Source organism: Pinus tabuliformis, chromosome 1_2 (assembly GCF_031772625.1).
Source record: "Pinus tabuliformis cultivar Carrire ecotype Pingquan chromosome 1_2, CPIR1, whole genome shotgun sequence".
Lineage (NCBI taxonomy): Eukaryota > Viridiplantae > Streptophyta > Pinopsida > Pinales > Pinaceae > Pinus > Pinus tabuliformis.
Genome location: NC_142298.1, coordinates 1,139,059,061 through 1,139,067,795, shown reverse-complemented (window position 1 = coordinate 1,139,067,795; position 8,735 = coordinate 1,139,059,061). Strand labels below are relative to the sequence as shown.

The following is an 8,735-nucleotide window of genomic DNA, read 5'->3' as shown; positions in this document are numbered from 1 at the left end:
TTTTTTTTCCCGAGACTTGTTGGTCGGGAATCAAGGAGTAGAAATCACACTTTTCTTACCTAAAAGTGTGATATGGAGGTCCATAGTGCACCTTTCAACCCAAAAAGTGCAATCTCCTTGGAATCAGGTCAATACATGCAATTTTTGGGGTTTTCAGGAATTTTTTAGATTTGTTTCTGGGTTTTGCCAAGAGTTGTCTGTTGGGTTGGTTAACCACTGTCCTCACCCCGCTTAGGGTATGATCTACTATGATTTACTCATCAAAGTTGAATTTAGCCCCTTAGGATTTCTAGTATGCTTCCACCTTTATAGGAGGAGTTTAGCTAAGTAAGAAGTCTGAGTTTCTGCAGTGCTTTCAGCCATATTTTCCAGATCTGGACCCTTCTATTTCAAAACTTCAAGGATAGGTTGTTTCGATACGAAGTTTCATCTTAAACCTTGTTTGGTCATTTGCCTTAGGGTCCCATCGGTTGCCCTAGGTTATACACCCATCTCCCTATCTTTTTGCAGTGATTTTCTTCTTTATTTTTTTTTTTGATGCTGCACCACTTCCAACATCCTAGTGTCATTTGATCCCAGTCACACCGACACTTAGATATCTTGGCCTTTTTAGTGTGTTTTCAGTTGATTTCACCACCAACCAGCACAGTGTTTGCAAACCCAGTTTGGGTGGGGTTTAGTTAATTGATTTGTTGTTCATTTTTTGTTTTCAATTTCAGTTTATTTTCAACAATATTTTTTCCTTTTTTCAAACATGATCTAGGATTAATTAATAAACACACTTTCACACACAAGCACACCTTAAGCGAAGGGCACTTGGTTTACACTGCCAAGCCAAGACTTAACATAATTAATTTATCTCCCCACACAGAGACAAAAACATCTTATTGATCTCCCTTCACCATTTTTGTCACTTGTGTCTTACCACCATTGCGCCACCAAGGCATTTGTCGCGGAGACTCTTAGGCCTTCATCCCCAGTTTTCGCTTGGGCATATTACTCCTCCCCACAGGGTTCGAGTTCATAGTCCCCCGAGTCCCCATACCGACTCTTCTTCTGGTTCATCTAATTCCTCATATGATTCCAAGCCTCCTTCACCACATATTGTCACCATGTCTAGACCCACAGCTTGTGTAGGAACCTAACTTGGTGTTGGTTCTAGTTCTACCTTGGTGGTCGCATCTAGCGGAACCGTCTCAGGAACTTTTCTGGAAGCGCCCATGCTACCTTTTATGGCTGGGTTAAATCTACTGGATTTTAGCCAATCGATAAATGACCTGATAAACCATGATGCTGGTTGGCCTGCTATGCCGACTAAGCTTCCCTCCAACATCCCAAAATTTGAGGGTAATTTTGAAGAGTATCCTACCAATCACGTATGCTCCTTCCATATGTGGTGTTCATCCAATTCTATTATCGATGACTCTATTCATCTTCGGTCGTTCCAACACACGCTCACTGGAGACGCTGCAAAAATGGTATGTAGACCAGCCCAATGCATCTCATTCCATTTTCACGACACTTGCTAAAGTGTTCCTCTCATATTTTCAGTTACCTCTTCAAACGATATTGGTACATAACTCTTGACCTCATTCTGTTAGTCCTTCGTCACTCATCTTTCTGATCATGTTCAGGAGTGGCGTAGAAGGAGGAGCACAGGCCATGCCCCGCCCTTCGAAGACCGTGTCTATCTTCATTGGTTTCTTAGGAGCCTTTTATCACCCATTGGCAAAGATGTCGCGTCCCATTTTCCTCAAACAGAGGAAGAATCTCTCCAAACTGCTCTAAGACATGAATTGATTTATGTGCAATTCTGTTATGTCTATACCGTCATTTGAGACCTCCCCCATCCTAGAGGTGCCAATGCACCGGGGGAATCTCACGTCGCTGAAGGCATCATTGGAACCCTTTCACATCCTTCGCCATATACTCAGCAAAGTTATGGTTATCCTTAGGGGGGCACCAATTCCTTTAACACTTACGCCCCTCCTTCTAGCAACGTGTTTTCAAGGCTAGCCAATGCTCAACCTATCTACCAAACCATTGCTCCTCCACCATCTTATACCTATGCATAACCGAGTGTTCCAGCCCCTCAAGCATTAGTGTTGCAACCTCCCATGCATCCTTAGCCCCAATAGCCACTGCCCCCTCAGGGTCAAGTGTTTGTACAATAGAGTGAGACCAATCCCCAAAATTTGAAGAAAAAGAATAAGGGGAAAGGAAACAAGGGTAACCAAGGTAATTAAGGTAATCAACCTAATGAGCCCCAGGGGAACCAACCTAACACCAACAACCAGCAACAGGGCAGTCAGCCCAAGCAGAACAAGGTTGTTTGTACTAACAAGCCTTGTGCATGTTGTGGTGTACGTGACCATTATACACATGAGTGTCCTCTCTTACCCTAGATGAGCCAAATGTAGGAAGCTCAAGCAGCTTCTAGAAGTCAACCTCCCATCAAACAATCGCCTTAAAATACCGCGCCATCTCAACCGCAGTGCTTACAAATCCTTTCCCTCAAAAAGGGTTTGTTGCTTCTCAACCTCAGCCAGGTCAAGCAATGCATCCCCCCAACCTTCTGGTCCCGATGACTACTAGATCCTCATGATGAATTTTGATGAGGTTAATCCCTTTGATATCAACCTGCAAACTTGGTCACATCAATATGACAAGCCATTGACTTCGTCCTCCATTGAATTCAGAAAAAAAAGAATCTATTGAGCCTCTTACAACATGAAATGGTCTGTTACAGATCCCTCAACCTAAAGTTGAGGCAATTCCCAAGAATAAAGAGAACTAGGACTTCACGATGAGGAGATGTAGCATACCTTCGTATTAGTTTCAAGGGAATGCATCCAAGTAAGGCCAGATGGATGAAAAGTAGAAATTGAGGGAGAAATTCCCTCACTTTACAATTCACTGATAAGGCTTTTTGCAGTCCAAAATCTCATAAGTGGGGAGGAATGATCCAGGAGGATCCTAAAAGGCTAATTTTTCAAAGTGCTCGAAATGCAATGAAACCAATCTCAAATCAAAGATATTGTCATTCAAAATCCAACCTCAATTCGAAATCATATGAGAAAGTTATGATGCATTGACGTTTTTTGGAAACAACTAAAATTTTTGCAGGCAGGACCCAAAAGTGACACATGGCACGTTGACATCAATAGTACAAACATTGATGTCAGCCATACGAATGTAGATGCCAATAGGGTGACGTCGTTGTATGGACGAAGGAGAGCCAATTGGATGATGAAATGTGATAGGTGATGTCAACATGAGGTCACCATCCTAGCCAGTCGTACATACCAACTAGAGCATGCCACTTGGCATCCAGTTAGCATTATCAGTTTTTCTTAAGGAGGTGACATTTTAGACCTTTCCGGTAGTTGGCGACGACGAATTTTTCACCTGGTTAATTTGTTCAGTCACCCTAAAATCGGTTTGAAACAAATGAGTGCTTGGTCTATTATATGTAAAAATTAAAGGAAAAAACCGACTGCCGGACAAAAGGTGATCGAACCCCACCACCCAATGGACCCAGCTAGCCAATGACCCAACCAACATTGTATTTACATATTTATCCGACAACAAGAGTTGAAACAACACGTCGAGTATGTCAGCGTTGATCCATATTTAAAACTATGCCAAAACCAAACGTTATAACAATGATTGATTAGGAGTCGACCCCAGGTCTCCCAAGGCTTAAAACAGGTGGCCTGTAATTCCCCACTTAATCTTACCATGCAAATTTTATTAGTGTCTAAATTACCTGAAAATATTGACTTATAATTATCAAGAAATATTGGTAAATACCTTCATTTGGGAATCCTGGGTCTTGGTTTTGGTTTGGTTCTGTTTGGAAGGATTTTGTTTTGGAGGAGGGATGTGGAGAAAGAGGAGGGAGATCAAACTTGGATCTGGAGAGTTTTTGTTAAACTTGGACACACTACATCTGGTTGGACTTGGGCTTGGAGGGCTAGGGAACCTGTGGAGGTTTCTTGGGCTAGGAATTACTTCCTAGTTGGATGGGAGGTAAATCCAGTCCGATAGTCAAGAGGAGCATGGAGCTCAATATCATCTCAACTAAGATATTGTAACAGATATTATCCGTCATTTATTTTAGTTACATAAACTGTTACAAGTTATACATGTTGTAGGTTAAATTAATTTATGTTCATGCTTATGATGTTTTATAAACCTGAAATTTTACTTGTTATGAAAATTAGTGAAACTTATTTGAGTGAGTGTAGTATTTGTTAGAGGACCTATAGTTGGGTCCTCACACATGGTATCAGAGCTTAGGTTCAAAATATGGACCTTGAAGCCTATTACTTTGTCGAAATTCATAGCCCAAACCAAAGAGAGTAGTACCCTCTTGATATCCCCAACCTAGCATCTTTCCTATCATGTCGTGGAAGTAGTAAACAATATTCATCCAAATAATCAGATCAAAATGTAAGGAATGTCACCTCTGATTCACGTTTTCAAATCATCAGATATAGCTGAAGGTATGCAATGTGTTGCAAGAATATCAGGAGTTGCTTCCTTCGATTTTTTTTTTTCCAAAACAACAATTTGTTGATACTCCAGGTCAAATCTCATAAATTCATCCTCACAGTTTTCCACCATGTTTGCAAGATGCCTAAGATTTTTTACATGCACTCCATTGGAAGCCAGGACCTGTGTATTTACAATATCCTCATAACCAATATTTATATCTGCAACCAGAACCTGAGAAATTAACACCATGTACAAATTCCATGACACCTACAATTGTACAAATTTCCTTTCAAATAAATATTTTATTTTGCACCTTTAATGGAACTGTATCACAACTAATCTCCACTGGAAGAAATACGATTCCATCGGCACACACAGATTCTGGTTTGCAGATTCTTTGTGATAAAAATGGCATTGTCTATCGACGGAATACTTATCAATAGAATATCAGATCAGTTGGTTGTAGGTTTGAGACCTGCATATGCCATTTCTGCATTTTCATTGTTATCCCCGGTGACCAGGTTTCTGTGTTGGCTCTCCGTTTTCCATTGTTCAATTTCCTCCTCAATTTTCTTTTTTAAATATGGGGTTAGAAGGGTTGGAACCCCCAACCTCCCAACCAACCAATGAATTTATTTAACCATGCCAACCAATGTTGAACTAGATGATTCATTCGATGAGAGACTTACTGCCTCTACTTGAAGCATACTCCTGCTCTTTGACTCTCTTGGCTCAAGATTAGTCCCTGATAAATCTTGAGAAACAGATTCTTCACCTATTAACTGACCTTCAGATCGTGTAGAATATGGAACCATAGAATGGAGATTTGCAACAGAGCTCTCAGATTTCTCACCAAAATCACGAGGAACTGTGAATGATCCTCCTCCCTCTAAAGGCGAAGATGATTGAAATTCATTGTTAAACATACTCAATTTACTAATTTCCTGAGTACAAATAGAAGATTTACCTTGGATATTACTTGACTGTGAAAGGTGAGAATTGGATGCTCTAGATCCACAACAGTTGTTTGCCCAATCTGGCCAGCAATATCAAAAAGGTTACCACCATCCATGGCTCCAATTGACTCTCCCAGATAATGAATTATGTCATCTAGGCAAGAATAAGAGGCCTGACCACTTCCAGAATCCCCCCATCTTCCAGAACATCCAGTCACTATTTCTCTAGATTAACTCCTAAAGCTTTCACCAGGTGTCCCAAGCTTAGTCCCAACATGTCCATTTCAAATATTAATCTACGCATCTTACATGCCATTCTCTACAAGATTAGATTTGAATCAGCCAAAATTGTCCTCAAGTCAATCCTTAATGAATATATCTGAATCACCCCTTAGTGATATAGACAAGGCCCGGATGGAAGATAATCTGTTGAAGGCCAAACAAGCATTGGGTTATCCTCTGGAGACTTTAAGCAACTTTGACGAGGATAGTCCTGTGGCTCATTTTGATACATTTCTCTACCTTGCATTCCAGCACGAGGAAAGTGAGAGGGCCAAGAAGTCCAGGTACGTGGGAATTGGGCACTCTAGGCTTTCATTTCTAGGTCAGTTTGTGCAAAGCCTTGCATTGGCAGAGTTCTTTTTACAGAGGTACCCGAGGGAGGGACCTGCTTGTCTTAGAGAGAAGGCTTTTGGAATGACCAACGAGAGGGTGTTTCCCTATTGGATCAAAGTTTCTAGCTTGGACAATTTGATATTCCCCTACAATGATAACACCAGGATGAAGTGGCATGAGTGTGAACTTGCTATCAAACAAGTATTCCAGGCACTTATGGGAGAAATTTACCTATGTTTTGGCATGGCGGAAATCTACTGTGTCCTTTTTGAAGCATTGGGATGGACCCAGATGCTGAAGATTGCTAGCGAAAAGAAAGGTGACAACTAGAAGACATTGATTATCTCTCCCCTGAATATGAAGGGAAGCAACTAACATGGCAAGAAATGGTTGCATATGAGCATCCAGTTGATGCCTTATTTGCACATCCAAGGCTTTTCAGAGCATGTGTACCTCCTGGTATGCATAAATTTTGAGGAAATATTTGGGAAGTAAATGATCTACCCCATGTTTTACATGGATTGGGATATCCTTTGCCCATGTCTGATACCATCACCACAATTTTCAGAAGCCAGTAAAAAAAAAAAACTTCAATCTCAGGTTGATGGAAGAAATACTTTGAACAACAACTTCTTGTTCACTCTGCCCTGATGAGGTAGGTCGATCCTGTGCAGTGTGATCTCTTCCTGTCAAACTCTCCTCCTCAAAACACTTACGAGTCCCAGACATGATACTAAGGTATAGGTACAGGTTGCTTTGTATCATCAACTTAATCTTTTGCAGCTTTTCCTCTGAATATTTGGCACCATTGTATATAATTCTTGCCTGCACTTGATATCCCAACAATAAAAGCAATCTGTTTGATTGATTATTAACATCTGCTACATGTACTGATACTCCTCAATTAAGAGTTTTACTCCATGATGATAACTCTTGCACCTTGGAACTTCTATTCTTCAATGTCTATCAAGTTTGACTCAATTCAAAATTTCGTGAAGATGCACCTGAAGGGAAACAATGGTCACTTTAATTGCCTTTCTACATTTAGAACTCCATTGTTTTCTTTTCTTGGCTTCTTTGAATTCCAAACTGTCAATGTCATCTTTTGAGAATTGCACAAGTGAATCAGAGTCTTGCAGAAACAGTTGCAGCTCATTGCTTTTGAGGAATAACATAGCTCCTCAATAATTGTGCCTGAATGTATACTACTAGTCTACCTTTATCTCAGATGCTGACTTATGCACCATATAAGTCGATCCAACACCATTCACAGTCAAATATTTATTTCTACTAATTTTGAATACCTACCTTGAAATCAAATAACTTGAAATACACTCCTTTTGATGAAGAGAGTTTCCATGTGATTGTCTCCTCTCCAAATCATAAGTGTGTGGAAAATAAAGATCTCTGGTGCAAGATATGCTCTTGGAAACCTTCCTTGGACTACCAGTTTAAGCCAACTTGATGCAACTTCTAATCTTGACCTTCAGTAATAAAATCAAAAGGTTGTCCTTGCTTTATGAAAATGTCAGGGTCCTGTATATGGATATCAGAAAATTGTGTGTTGGAGGGTTTCTCGTAAATCCCATCTGTAGCCTCAGATGATATGTCATGGAAGGCCATTGGGCGAGGTCAAGAAGTGTATATAATATCTGATAGGAACTATTCATCTCATCCTTTTACAACCATGTTATAGATGGAGGGAGAAATCTGTTGAACCTCTTTCAATGTTTAAATGGATTTTCATTCCAACACCTCTGATGGGTGCCTCTGAGATGCTTTTCTTGGAGTGACAGATTGTGCTTGTTAGGCTATTTCAATTTCCACTGAATTCACTAGTTGTTCATTTTCTACTTGAGTTTCCTCTCCGGTCAAGGGAGGGAAGTTTTTGTGGGCTTACTCATCTTGAACAGTGTTGGAAGTTGTCAATTGATTCTAGCTTGGACCTAGTTTTGGCTCATTTTGGGGTTGAGATGTAGCTGAGCATTACCATATTTTATTTTGGCTTTTGGTTACCATTTGAAATTCATCCTCTTTTTCTGATATCAGAGGAGCCAAAATTTGTGTAGTGGTCAAATTTGCTTTATTCATGGCAATTATTACATCTGAATGGGTGTTGTTGTAGGAATGCTTTCTTCTTATCTATCTGAGATTCAAGTGTGTGTTGTCATTCTGCCATCCTTGACCCCACTGGGTCATTACTAATTTGGATGTTCTCAACAATGGGGAAGCAGAACTTTCATCACCTTAAGGGTTTCCATGGTAGGATCCCTCTTGCAACCTTAGGGCAACATCTTATGAGAATAAATCACCCAATTTTTAATTTCATCTACCAACTTGTCTATGTCTTGAATGATTTGTTCACAAAGGCTCTGTGCTCTTGTATCTGTGCCTATTGATATACCAACATCTTTTGCTATTGTTTCCCAAGGTGTGCCCGTAGCTAGATTTGCCAAAATCTCTCCACCCCTTGTTACAACATCAACCATAGCTAAGGGAACTTCTGGAAAAACCTGTCATGACATTATAAATAAAAAAATATCATCACCAATGTATTAAGTTGAACCTGCAGTTGCATGTTTCCCAGCAAAGCACGCTTAAAGAAGACATCAAGACCTAGTTTATGAGATTGCAACAAGTGATTTAATTTACCATGATCAATGT

The 8,735-nt window shown here is 40.2% G+C and overlaps 1 pseudogene; it reads left to right on the top strand.

Moving 5' to 3' along the window:
- Positions 1 to 5,765: 5,765 nt before the first annotated feature.
- On the top strand, positions 5,766 to 6,649 carry LOC149210197 (ribonuclease III domain-containing protein RNC1, chloroplastic pseudogene; annotated as a pseudogene).
- Positions 6,650 to 8,735: the final 2,086 nt, after the last annotated feature.